Source organism: Indicator indicator, chromosome 6, assembly GCF_027791375.1.
Source record: "Indicator indicator isolate 239-I01 chromosome 6, UM_Iind_1.1, whole genome shotgun sequence".
Lineage (NCBI taxonomy): Eukaryota > Metazoa > Chordata > Aves > Piciformes > Indicatoridae > Indicator > Indicator indicator.
The window spans coordinates 848,295-858,527 of record NC_072015.1 but is presented as its reverse complement, the minus strand read 5'-3'; positions in this window follow the sequence as shown (position 1 = coordinate 858,527).

Below are 10,233 nucleotides of genomic sequence, written 5' to 3'. Positions count from 1 at the left end.
TTTGGGTTCCAGCAAACAAATGGTCTCCCATTCGCCCTCCTTGCTCTGGGTAACTGCTGATGGAAAATCATGAGCAGGACCTGGTAGAAGTTGAGTTGGGGGCAGCCAATTTGGAAGCCCAGAGTTTGAAGGTAGCAGTGCACAGCATTGAGTTGATTCTCTCTGCCAGGAATGATGAATTCATGAATCTGTTCAGCTGCTTCTTTAAAGGGTCAACATCCTTCCCAATTTCCATAGGGGATGGGAGGGGAAAAATCTTTCTGTTTGCTGAAGCACTCAAAAGAAAGCAAAAACAAACTCCTCTTTGTCTTGGGAAATTGTGGTGCCTCCAAACCACTGCTTCAGCCCTGAAACCTCTGCAAGAGTACAACCAAACAACAGCCGCCTTGGGGTAAAGGCATTAGATCTACAGAAATATGTAAAATGTAATCACCATCATTTATACCGAGGCTGGTAAGCTGCAAATTGCATTGGAGGTTGTGTTAAAAATAATAAAAAAGAAAAAAAAAAAAAAAGAGGGAATAAGAATGAGGGAGTCACCTTAACAGGCTTGCCCAGGCTGCTCCTTTACGTTCAGCTGCTGAAACTAATTCTGCATCAGCGTGAAATGAATTGGATTTGGTTCATAACCAGGGCTTGAATATTATTGAGTCCCTTTACCAGGGCTACAGACAGAGCTGTGGAAGGTGTCACTCATAAATCATGTTCCCTAATGGACTTTCTAGCAAGAGGGAGGTTCGTGTTAGAGGGCCAAGAGAGAGAAAAATAGCAACCTGGGGTTTAATCAGCTTGGGAAATGAAAACAGGCTCTGGCTCTGACCAGTGCAGAGGCACTGAATGGTAGGGGTTGGAAGGGACCTCTGGAGATCATCCAGTCCCAGAAAAGGCAGGGTCAACTAGAGAAGGGCACAGAATTGTCAGGGTTGGAAGGACCTCAAGGACAATCTAGTTCCAAGCCCCCTGCCATGGGCAAGGACACCTCACACTAGATCCTAGAATCACAGAATTGTCAGGGTTGGAAGGACCTCAAGGATCATCCAGCTCCAACCCCCCTGCCATGGACAGGGACACCTCACACCACAGCAGATTGCTCACAGCCACCTCCAGCCTGGCTGCAAAAACCTCCTGAGGCTTTCACCACCTCCTTGGGCAACCTCTGCCAGTCTCTCACCACCCTCCTGGGAAAGCATTTCTTCCTAACATCCAATCTGAATCTCCCCATTTCTAGTTTTGCTCCATTCCCCCTGCTCCTATCCCTACCTGACATCCTACAAAAGTCCCCCCCCAGCTTTCTTGTAGCCTCCTTCAGATCCTGGAAGGCCACAAGAAGATCTCCTGGGAGCCTTCTCCTCTCCAAACTGAACAAACCCCAACTCTGTCCTCATAGCAGAGCAGCTCCAGCCTGGGTCACATCAGAACCAGGTGGGCTTGGAATGACTCCAGAGATGGAGACTCCACCACCTCTCTGGGCAGCCTGCTTCAGGGCTCCAGCAGCCTTCAATTAAAGAAGTTCCTGCTGCTCATCTTCAGATGGAACTTCTGATGGTCAAGGTTGTGCCCCTGATCCCTTGTCCTGTCCCTGGGCACCACTAAACACAGCCTGGCCCCATCTCCTGCCACCCACCCTTGGAGTATTGATGAGCATTGATCAGATCCCTCTCAGGTTGCTGTTCTCCAGCCTGAGCAGCCCCAATCCTCTCAGCCTTTCCTCAGCACAGAGCTGTTCCACTCCCCTCAGCATCTTTGTAGCTGAAAGTTAGCAAGGAAAAAAAAAAAAAAGAACCCAACCTAATTGCAAATTAATATGAAAGGCCCCAGATTACAGCTTGTTCTCCAGGGCCCATAAAGGCCTCTTTGACAATGATGCAGAGCACTCTGTGGCTCTCCAGTCCTGTACCAAAGGTTTCATTCACCAAAGAGGCAGAAAGCAGAGCTGGCTTCCCATTTTCCGATGGAATATTCCTATCTGAGGCTGTACAGTCTCATTATCCATCAAATGCTCTAAAAGGAAATGTTTTGTGACCCCCAGGACAGTGCTAGGGATGATAAAACTTTGAGAATCTCTCTCCCTAATTATTTTTATATATTTTTTTTTTAAGTCTATTTTGGATCTGAGCTTCAAGCATCTGGAAGAACAAACACTTCTGAGACCAATATTAGGAGTTAGATTTTCCCATCCTCTCTCATTCTCAGTTGATTAACAGATCAGTGTGAAGGAGCAGGGAACATATCCAGGCCTTGGAGAGCTTCCTTATGGATAAATTATTCAAATGAGAACTTTTTCTCTCTAGGGAAAATGCTGCAGGGCGGGGAGGGGAGGGAAATAATTAAAATAAACAAACAAAAAAAATCTTCCAACCCTGGGGAATTACTTCAGTAATTGAGAAATAAGCCTTGAAAAGCAGGTTTGCAAAATAAGGTGAAATACATGCAAAGGATTTCAGCTGAATGTGTTTCAGGATCCCAAGATCCCTTATGCAAGAAAAGGATTCCAAGATCCCTTATTCAAGATAAGGCTTCCAAGACCTCTTATTCAAGGTAAGGATTCCAAGATCCCTTATTCAAGGTAAGGATTAAAAAAATATCTTTTTCAAGATAAGGATCCCAACACCTCTTATTTAAGATAAGGATTCCAAGATCCCTTATTTGAGATAAGGATTCCAAGATCTTTTATTTGAGATAAGGATTCCAAGATCCCTTATTCAAGATAAGGATTCCAAGACCTCTTATTCAAGGTAAGGATTCCAAGATCCCTTTTTTGAGATAAGGATTCCAAGATCCCTTATTCAAAGTAAGGATTAAAAAATACCTTATTCAAGATAAGGATCCCAAGATCTCTTATTCAAGATAAGGATCCCAACATCTCTTGTCGAAGATGAGGATTCCAAGATCCCTTTTTTGAGATAAGGATTCCAAGATCCCTTATTCAAGACAAGGATTAAAATATACCTTTTTCAAGATAAGGATCCCAAAATCCCTTATTCAAGATAAGGATCCCAAGATCTCTTATTCAAGATAAGGATCCCAACACCTCTTATTCAAGATAAGGATTCCAAGATCTCTTATTCAAGGTAAGGATCCCAATATCCCTCATTCCCAGCCTCATTCCTTCATTCCATTTCTCCCTGCCCAGCTCTCAGCCTGTCCAGGTCTGGCTGAATGCAACACAACCCTCCTGAGGCAGCCTCTGCTCCCAGCTTGGTGCCAGCAGCAGAGTTGCTGCCAGTGCCCTCTGTGCCCTCAGCCAGGTGGTTGATGAAGAGATTGAACACAACTGGTCCCAGTTCTGACCCCTGAGGGACTCCACTTAGACAGAGGCCTCCAACCAGACTCCATCCCACTGACCACATCTCTTAGAGTGCTTTGGGTTAGAAGGGACCACAAAGATCATCCAGTTCCAACCCCTGCCATGGGCAGGGACACCTCCCACCAGCACAGCTTGCTCAAGGTCCCACCCAGCCTGGCCTTGAACACATCCAGGGATGGGAAGCATCCACAGCCTTCCTGGGTGACCTGTGCCAGTCTCTCCCCACCTTCACTCTAAAGAATTTCTTCCTCATCTTCAGTCTCAATCTCCCCTCTCCCAGCTCAAAGCCATTGTCCCTCATCTTGTCACTCCCAGCCCTTGTGCAAAGTCCCTCCCCAGCTCTCCTGGAGCCCCTTCAGGTACTGAAAGCCTTCTCTAAGGTCTTCCTGGAGCCTTCTCTTCTCCAGGCTGAACAGCCCCAACTCTCTCAGCCTGTCCCCATAGGGGAGGTGCTCCAGCCCTTGGATCATCTTTGTGTCCTCCTCTGGACCCTCTCCACCAGCTCCAGGTCCTACTTGTGCTGGGGGCACCAGAACTGGATGCAGCACTGCAGGTTGGGTCTCACCAGAGCAGAGCAGTGATTTGTGTTTCCTCTGCCTATGCTGACCTGGTCAGTTTAGCTGTGGTTTGGAGCTTCACCAAACCTTGGTGCAGGTAACCAAATGCAGTCTACATGTTGGGTCTGAAGAAAACTTCATTGCACTAAACATGAGAGAAGACTTTTTTATTGTGGTCTTCCAGTATCTTCAAGGGGGCCTGCAAGAAAGCTGGTGGAGGAGAAGCTCAGCAGGAGCCAGCAGTGAGCACTTGCAGCCCAGAGAGCCAAGCAGAGCCTGGGCTGCAGCAAGAGAAGTGTGGCCAGCAGGGCCAGGGAGGGGATTCTCCCCCTCTGCTCCACTCTGCTCAGACCACAACTGGAGCTCTGGGTCCAGTTCTGGAGCCTCTGTTCCAGGAAGGATCTGGAGAGGCTGGAAGGTGTCCAGAGCAGGGCCACGAGGATGAGCAGAGGGCTGGAGCTGCTCTGCTGTGAGGACAGCCTGAGAGAGTTGGGGTTGTGCAGGCTGGAGAGGAGAAGGCTCCAAGGAGAGCTTCTTCTGGCCTTCCAGGATCTGAATGGGGCTCCAAGAAAGCTGGGGAGGGATTTTTGAGGGTGTCAGGTAGGGATAGGAGCAGGAGGAATGGAGCAAAACTTGAAGTGGGGAGATTCAGATTGGACGTTAGGAAGAAATTTTACACTATGAGGGTGGTGAGAGACTGGCAGAGGTTGCCCAGGGAGGTGGTGGAAGCCTCATCCCTGGAGGTTTTTGCAGCCAGGCTGGAGGTGGCTGTGAGCAACCTGCTCTGGTGTGAGGTGTCTAGGGGCTTGGAACTGATTGAGCCTTGAGGTCCCTTCCCAGCCCAAAAATTCTATGATGATTCTTTCTGATACCAGTCCCTTTGTGTGCTTCTTTTTACTGTGACCATTGGCAGTGTTGGCAGCCAAGCTGCCAAAAGGCACAAGCAGTGATCCTGCTCTGACAGGAGGGCTGGACCTGATGATAGGACCATGAGGATGAGCAGAGGGCTGGAGCACCTCTCCTATGAGGAAAGACTGAAAAACTTGGGTCTGTTCAGTCTGGAGAAGAGAAGGCTCCGAGGAGACCTTCTTGTGGCCTTCTAGGATCTGAAGGGGGCTCCAAGAAAGCTGGGGAGGGACATTTTAGGATCTCAGGGAGTGACAGGACTGGAGGGAATGGAATAAAGCTGGAAGTGGGGAGATTCAGACTGGATGTGAGGAAGAAGTTCTTCCCCATGAGAGTGGTGAGAGCCTGGAATGGGTTGTCCAGGGAGGTGGTTGAGGCTCCATCCCTGGAGGTGTTTGCAGCCAGGCTGGATGAGGCTGTGGCCAGCCTGATGTAGTGTGAGGTGTCCCTGCCCATGGCAGGGGGGGTTGGAACTGGCTAAGCCTTGTGGTCCCTTCCAACCCTGCCTGATTCTATGATTCTATGATTCTCTGATCTCTTGAGGTCCCTTCCAACCTCTGATGTCCTGTGAGACTGTGAAATAGGGCTGGCAGCAGACAGTGGGGAACACCACCATCACCACCAACAAAATAAACCACCAAAAAAAAAACCCACACCAAAAAAACCCCAAACCAACACAAAATCCCAACCCCAAATGAAACCAAAACACACAACCCAAGAACCAAATCACTGAAACTCCAATCCCAACAAAAGCTGCAAACACAACCCAGTGCCCATTATGCAGCAATTGCCTTGGCATGCAGGTCAGTGGTGATTTCATTTGTAAGTAATGTTTTGATTGTCACAGATTATATGTTGCTCTCATCCCCCTGACATTTGTTGTACAGCAGGGATTGATTTTCCTGCTCCAGTATGAAAAGGTCACTTTGATCAATGCAGTGTAATTGGCACTAAATTAGGATCATATCAGGTTATTTTGCTATTTAATGATGAAATATTAAAGAATGGCACGGGGAAGGATTGCAGGAGCTGAAGTGCACTTTAAACCTGCTGGAAGGATGGTTTGTTTTGGAAAGGAGGGGGAGAAGGGGGGAAAAAATGGAGAGGGAAAAAAAAAACACAACTAAAGTGCAGAAAATGACTGTGATGTATTGGAAGAGTGGCCTGGAATTACATATTTGCGCTTGGAAGAGGCTGAAAGGGCTCCAGACACAAAACACTGAACCCAGCAGTCAGCCCTGAGTGCCTCACACACAGAGTCCTCCTGGAGAAGCTTTCAGAGTGGTTCTGCTAATCATGGACTGGGGACACCTGGAAAAGTCATGGAATCACAGAACTGTTTGGGTTGGAAAAGAGCTTTGAGATCATCCAGTCCAAGTCCTTACACACAGAGAGTCCTCCTGGAGAAGTTTTCAGAATGGTTCTGCTACTCATGGACTGGGGACCCCTTGGTAATCATCAGAGAATGGTTTCAGTTGGAAAACATCTCTAAGATCATCCAGTCCAAGTCCTTACAGAGAGTCCTCCTGGAGGAGTTTTTAGAATGGTTCTGTTAATCATGGACTGTGGACACCTTAAACCACGGAATCAGAGAATGGTTTCAGTTGGGAAACATCTCCAAGATCATCCAGTCCAAGTCCTTACACACAGAGAGTCCTCCTGGAGAAGCTTTCAGAGTGGTTCTGCTAATCATGGACTGGGGACTCCGTGGTAAGTGTCAGAGAATGGTTTGGGTTGGGAAACATCTCTAAGATCATCTAGTCCAAGTCCTTACAGACAGAGAGTCCTCCTGGAGGTTGCAGTCAGATGGGGGTTGGGCTCTGCTCCCTAGTCTCAGATGACAAAAGGAGAGGAACTGGCCTGAAACTGTGCCAGGGGAGGGCTAGATTGGAGAGGAGGGAAAAAATTCTTTGCTGCAAGAGTGGTGAGGGATTGGAAGAGGCTGCCCAGGGAGGTGGTGGAGTCCCCATGCCTGGAGGGGTTCAAGAAATCTGTGGCCATGGCACTTGGGGTCAGGGTTTGATGCCCATGGTGGGGTTGGGTCATAGGCCCTGATGAGCTTAGAGGTCTTTTCTCAACCCAATGAATTCTCTGCCTTTGTGTTTTTACAGCTGTGAAGGGACAGAGAGAAGCAGATCAAGACTTCCCAACCAACATGGCCCAAATGTGTCAGGATTATTCAGCAAGGACTGAACTGAAGCTTTCCTTTTTGGGTTTTCTTTTCAGAAAAAGAGGCTTTTGGAAGTCTTTTAATTCACTCTGCTAGTCTGAAGTTCCAGAGCCGTTTGTTTCATCCCCTCCTGGTTTTAAGAGCTGTGAGTATGACATTATCAGTGCTGGTAGGACAATACCTGCAGTGTAAAGCCAAGGCTAACACCTTCACCTCTGAGGTTTGTACTCCAGCTGGATAATGTGCTTGACGAGAGCAAAGCTCCAAGGAGATTTCCTGCCAGGATGCTTCCTTTTCAAGAGCAATCTTTTGGTTAAGAGTTTGGATGCAGAGCCCACTGACATTCTTTGGCTTCACTCTGCTCAGGAGGGTGATGAGAATTAGCTATCAGCTACTCAGGTGTGGACACCAGGCTTGGCAGGACTTGAATAGGAAACTGAATGCACAGGTCCTGGTTAAAAAGAAGCCAAACACCCCAAGGAACTAAAAGCAAACAGAAAATCCCCAGCCAGGTTCAGGCAGTTCAGTAAACTCCCCAAACTCCCCAGGGATTTTTCCAGCCAGTTCACAGATACATAAAATGGTTTGGGTTGGAAGGGACCTTCAAGATCATCCAGTTCCAACCCCCCTGCCATGGGCAGGGACACCTCCCACCACATCAGGTTGCCCAGATCTGGGCCTTGAAATCTTCAGGGATGAGGCTTCCACCACCTCCCTGGGCAACCTCTTCCAGTCTCTCACCACCCTCAATGGGAAGAACTTCCTAAATCTAAATCTCCTCTCCTCTAGCTTGGATCCCACCAGTCCAGGTTGCTCAAGACCTCATCCAACCACCAGGGAAGGGGAAACCACAGCCTCCCTGGGCAACCTGTGCCAGTGTCTCCCCACCCTCACTCTCAAGAATTTATTCCTAATCTCCAGTCTAAATCTGTCCTCCTCAAGCTTCAATTCATTCCACGTCTTTCTTTCACTACAGGCACTTGCAAAAGGTCCTTCTCCAGCTCTCCTGGAGCCCCTTCAGGTACTGGCAGGCTGCCCTGAGTTCTCCCTGGAGCCTTCTCTTCTCCAGGCTGAACAGTCCCAACTCTCCCAGCCTGTCCCCACAGGGGAGGTTCTCCAGCCCTCTGATCATCTTTATGGCCTCCTCTGGACTCTCTCCAGCAGCTCCAGGTCCTTCTTGTGTTGGGGCCCCTAGAAGTGGATGCAGTGCTGCAGATGGGGTCTGAGCAGAGCAGAGCAGATGGGCAGAATCCCCTCCCTCATCCTGCTGCTCACACTGCTTTTGAAGTAAGTACTGCAGGTGGGGGGGTTGTCAACTGCAGCAGAGAGTGGCTTAGATGAACCAACCATTAGTTATCCACTGAAACAAAAGAAATTGGATAACATTTTTATGAACATTGGATAAATCTAAACCCAGGAGGAGCACCCCCCAAGGGCTGAGGGAGCTGGGGGTGTTCAGACTGGAGAAGAGAAGGCTCCAGGGAGACCTCAGAGCAACCTTCCAGGACCTGAAGGGGCTACAAGAAGAATGGGGAGAGACTGTTTGCAAAGAGCTGCAGGGCCAATGGCTTCAAACTAGAGCAGAGCAGATTGAGATTGGATGTGAGGAACAAGTTGTGCAGCAGGAGGCTGCTGGAACACTGCAACAGGTTGCCCAGGGAGGGGGTTGAGGCTCCATCCCTGGAGATGTTCAAGGTGAGGCTGGAGAGGGCTGTGGGCAACCTGATCTGGTTGGGGATGTCCCTGCTGAGTGCAGGGGGCTGGACTGGATGAGCTTTAGAGCTCTCTTCCAGCTCAGACCATTCTATGATTCTATGAGTTTCTTTTCTTTTTTTTTAATCCAAGCATGTAGGTCCTTTCCAACCCCAGTCATTCCCAGATCCTCTGATCCTTTGTGCTTGTGAGTCCTCCCCAAGCTGCAAAGCTTCCTGTCTAATGAGGATGTATTTAGAATATGAGTTTTTGTCAATATTTTCTCAGACTCTGCCTCTCAAGTAACGATCAGCATCATAAGCAGTGTTAATAGTGGATGTGATTTTCTCCACTGTAAATACAAACCCCCTTTTCCAATTATTCTGAAATGTGGCTGAACAAGAGCAAGCAGCCTCAGATTAGACTTTTAAATGCAGCTAATGTTGCAAGAAATTTGTTTGGAGCTTTGATGCTATTTTAAGTGTCTTATCTAGCTGTGGCGTGAACTCCGGAGTGGCTGAGACATTAACCTCGGCAACAGAGGTATAAAAACAGCAACAGTAAAGGAAAAAATGTTAGCAAAATAAAATAGGAAGGATAAAAACATTGGGGATACAGAGGAAGGATGGGAAAGAATAATAATAGAGAGTAATAGCAAAGAGTAAGAAAATATGTTAGCAAAAGAGTAAGAAAAAATGTTAGCAAAATAAAATAGAAAGGAGGAAAACATTGAGGATACAGAGGAAGGAAAGAATAATAATAAAAAGTAATAGCAAAGAGTGAGAATAGTAAAGAGTAAGAATAATAAAGAGTAATAGTAAAGAGTAAGAATAGCAAAGAATAAGAACAATAAAGAGTAAAAATAATAAAGAGTAAGAATAATAAAGAGTAATAGCAAAGAGTAAGAAAAGTAAAGAGTAAGAATAGTAAAGAGTAAGAATAATAAAGAAAAATAATGAAGAGTAAAAATAATAAAGCAAAGAGTAATAATAAAGAGTAATAGTAATGTGTAAAAATAGTAAAGGATAATAATAGACTAATTGTAAAGAGTAAACATAATAAAGAGTAAGAATAATAAAGAACAATAATAAAGTGTAATAGCAAAGAGTAAAATTAATCAAGAATTATAATACAGAGTAATAGTAAAGAGTGCAAGTAGTAAAGAGTACAAGTAGTAAAGAGTAATAATAAAGAGTAATAGTTAAGAGTAAAAATAATAAAAATAATAGCAAAGAATAATAATAAAGAGTAATATTAAAGAGTGAAAGTAGTAAAGAGTAAGAGTAGTAAAGAGTAATAATAAAAGTAATAGTAAAGAGTAAAAATAATAAAAAGAATAGCAAAGAATAATAATAAAGAGTGATAGCAAAGAGTAAAAATAATCAAGAATTACAATACAGAGTAATAGTAAAGAGTGAAAGTAGTAAAGAATAAGAGTAGTAAAGAGTAATAATAAAGAGTAATAGTAAAAAGTAAGGATAATAAAGAGTAGGAATAGCAAAGAATAATAATAAAGAGTAATAGTAAAGAGTAAAAATAATAGAGTAAGAATAGGAAAGAATAATAATAAAGAGTAAAAGTAATGAGTAAAAATAGTAAAG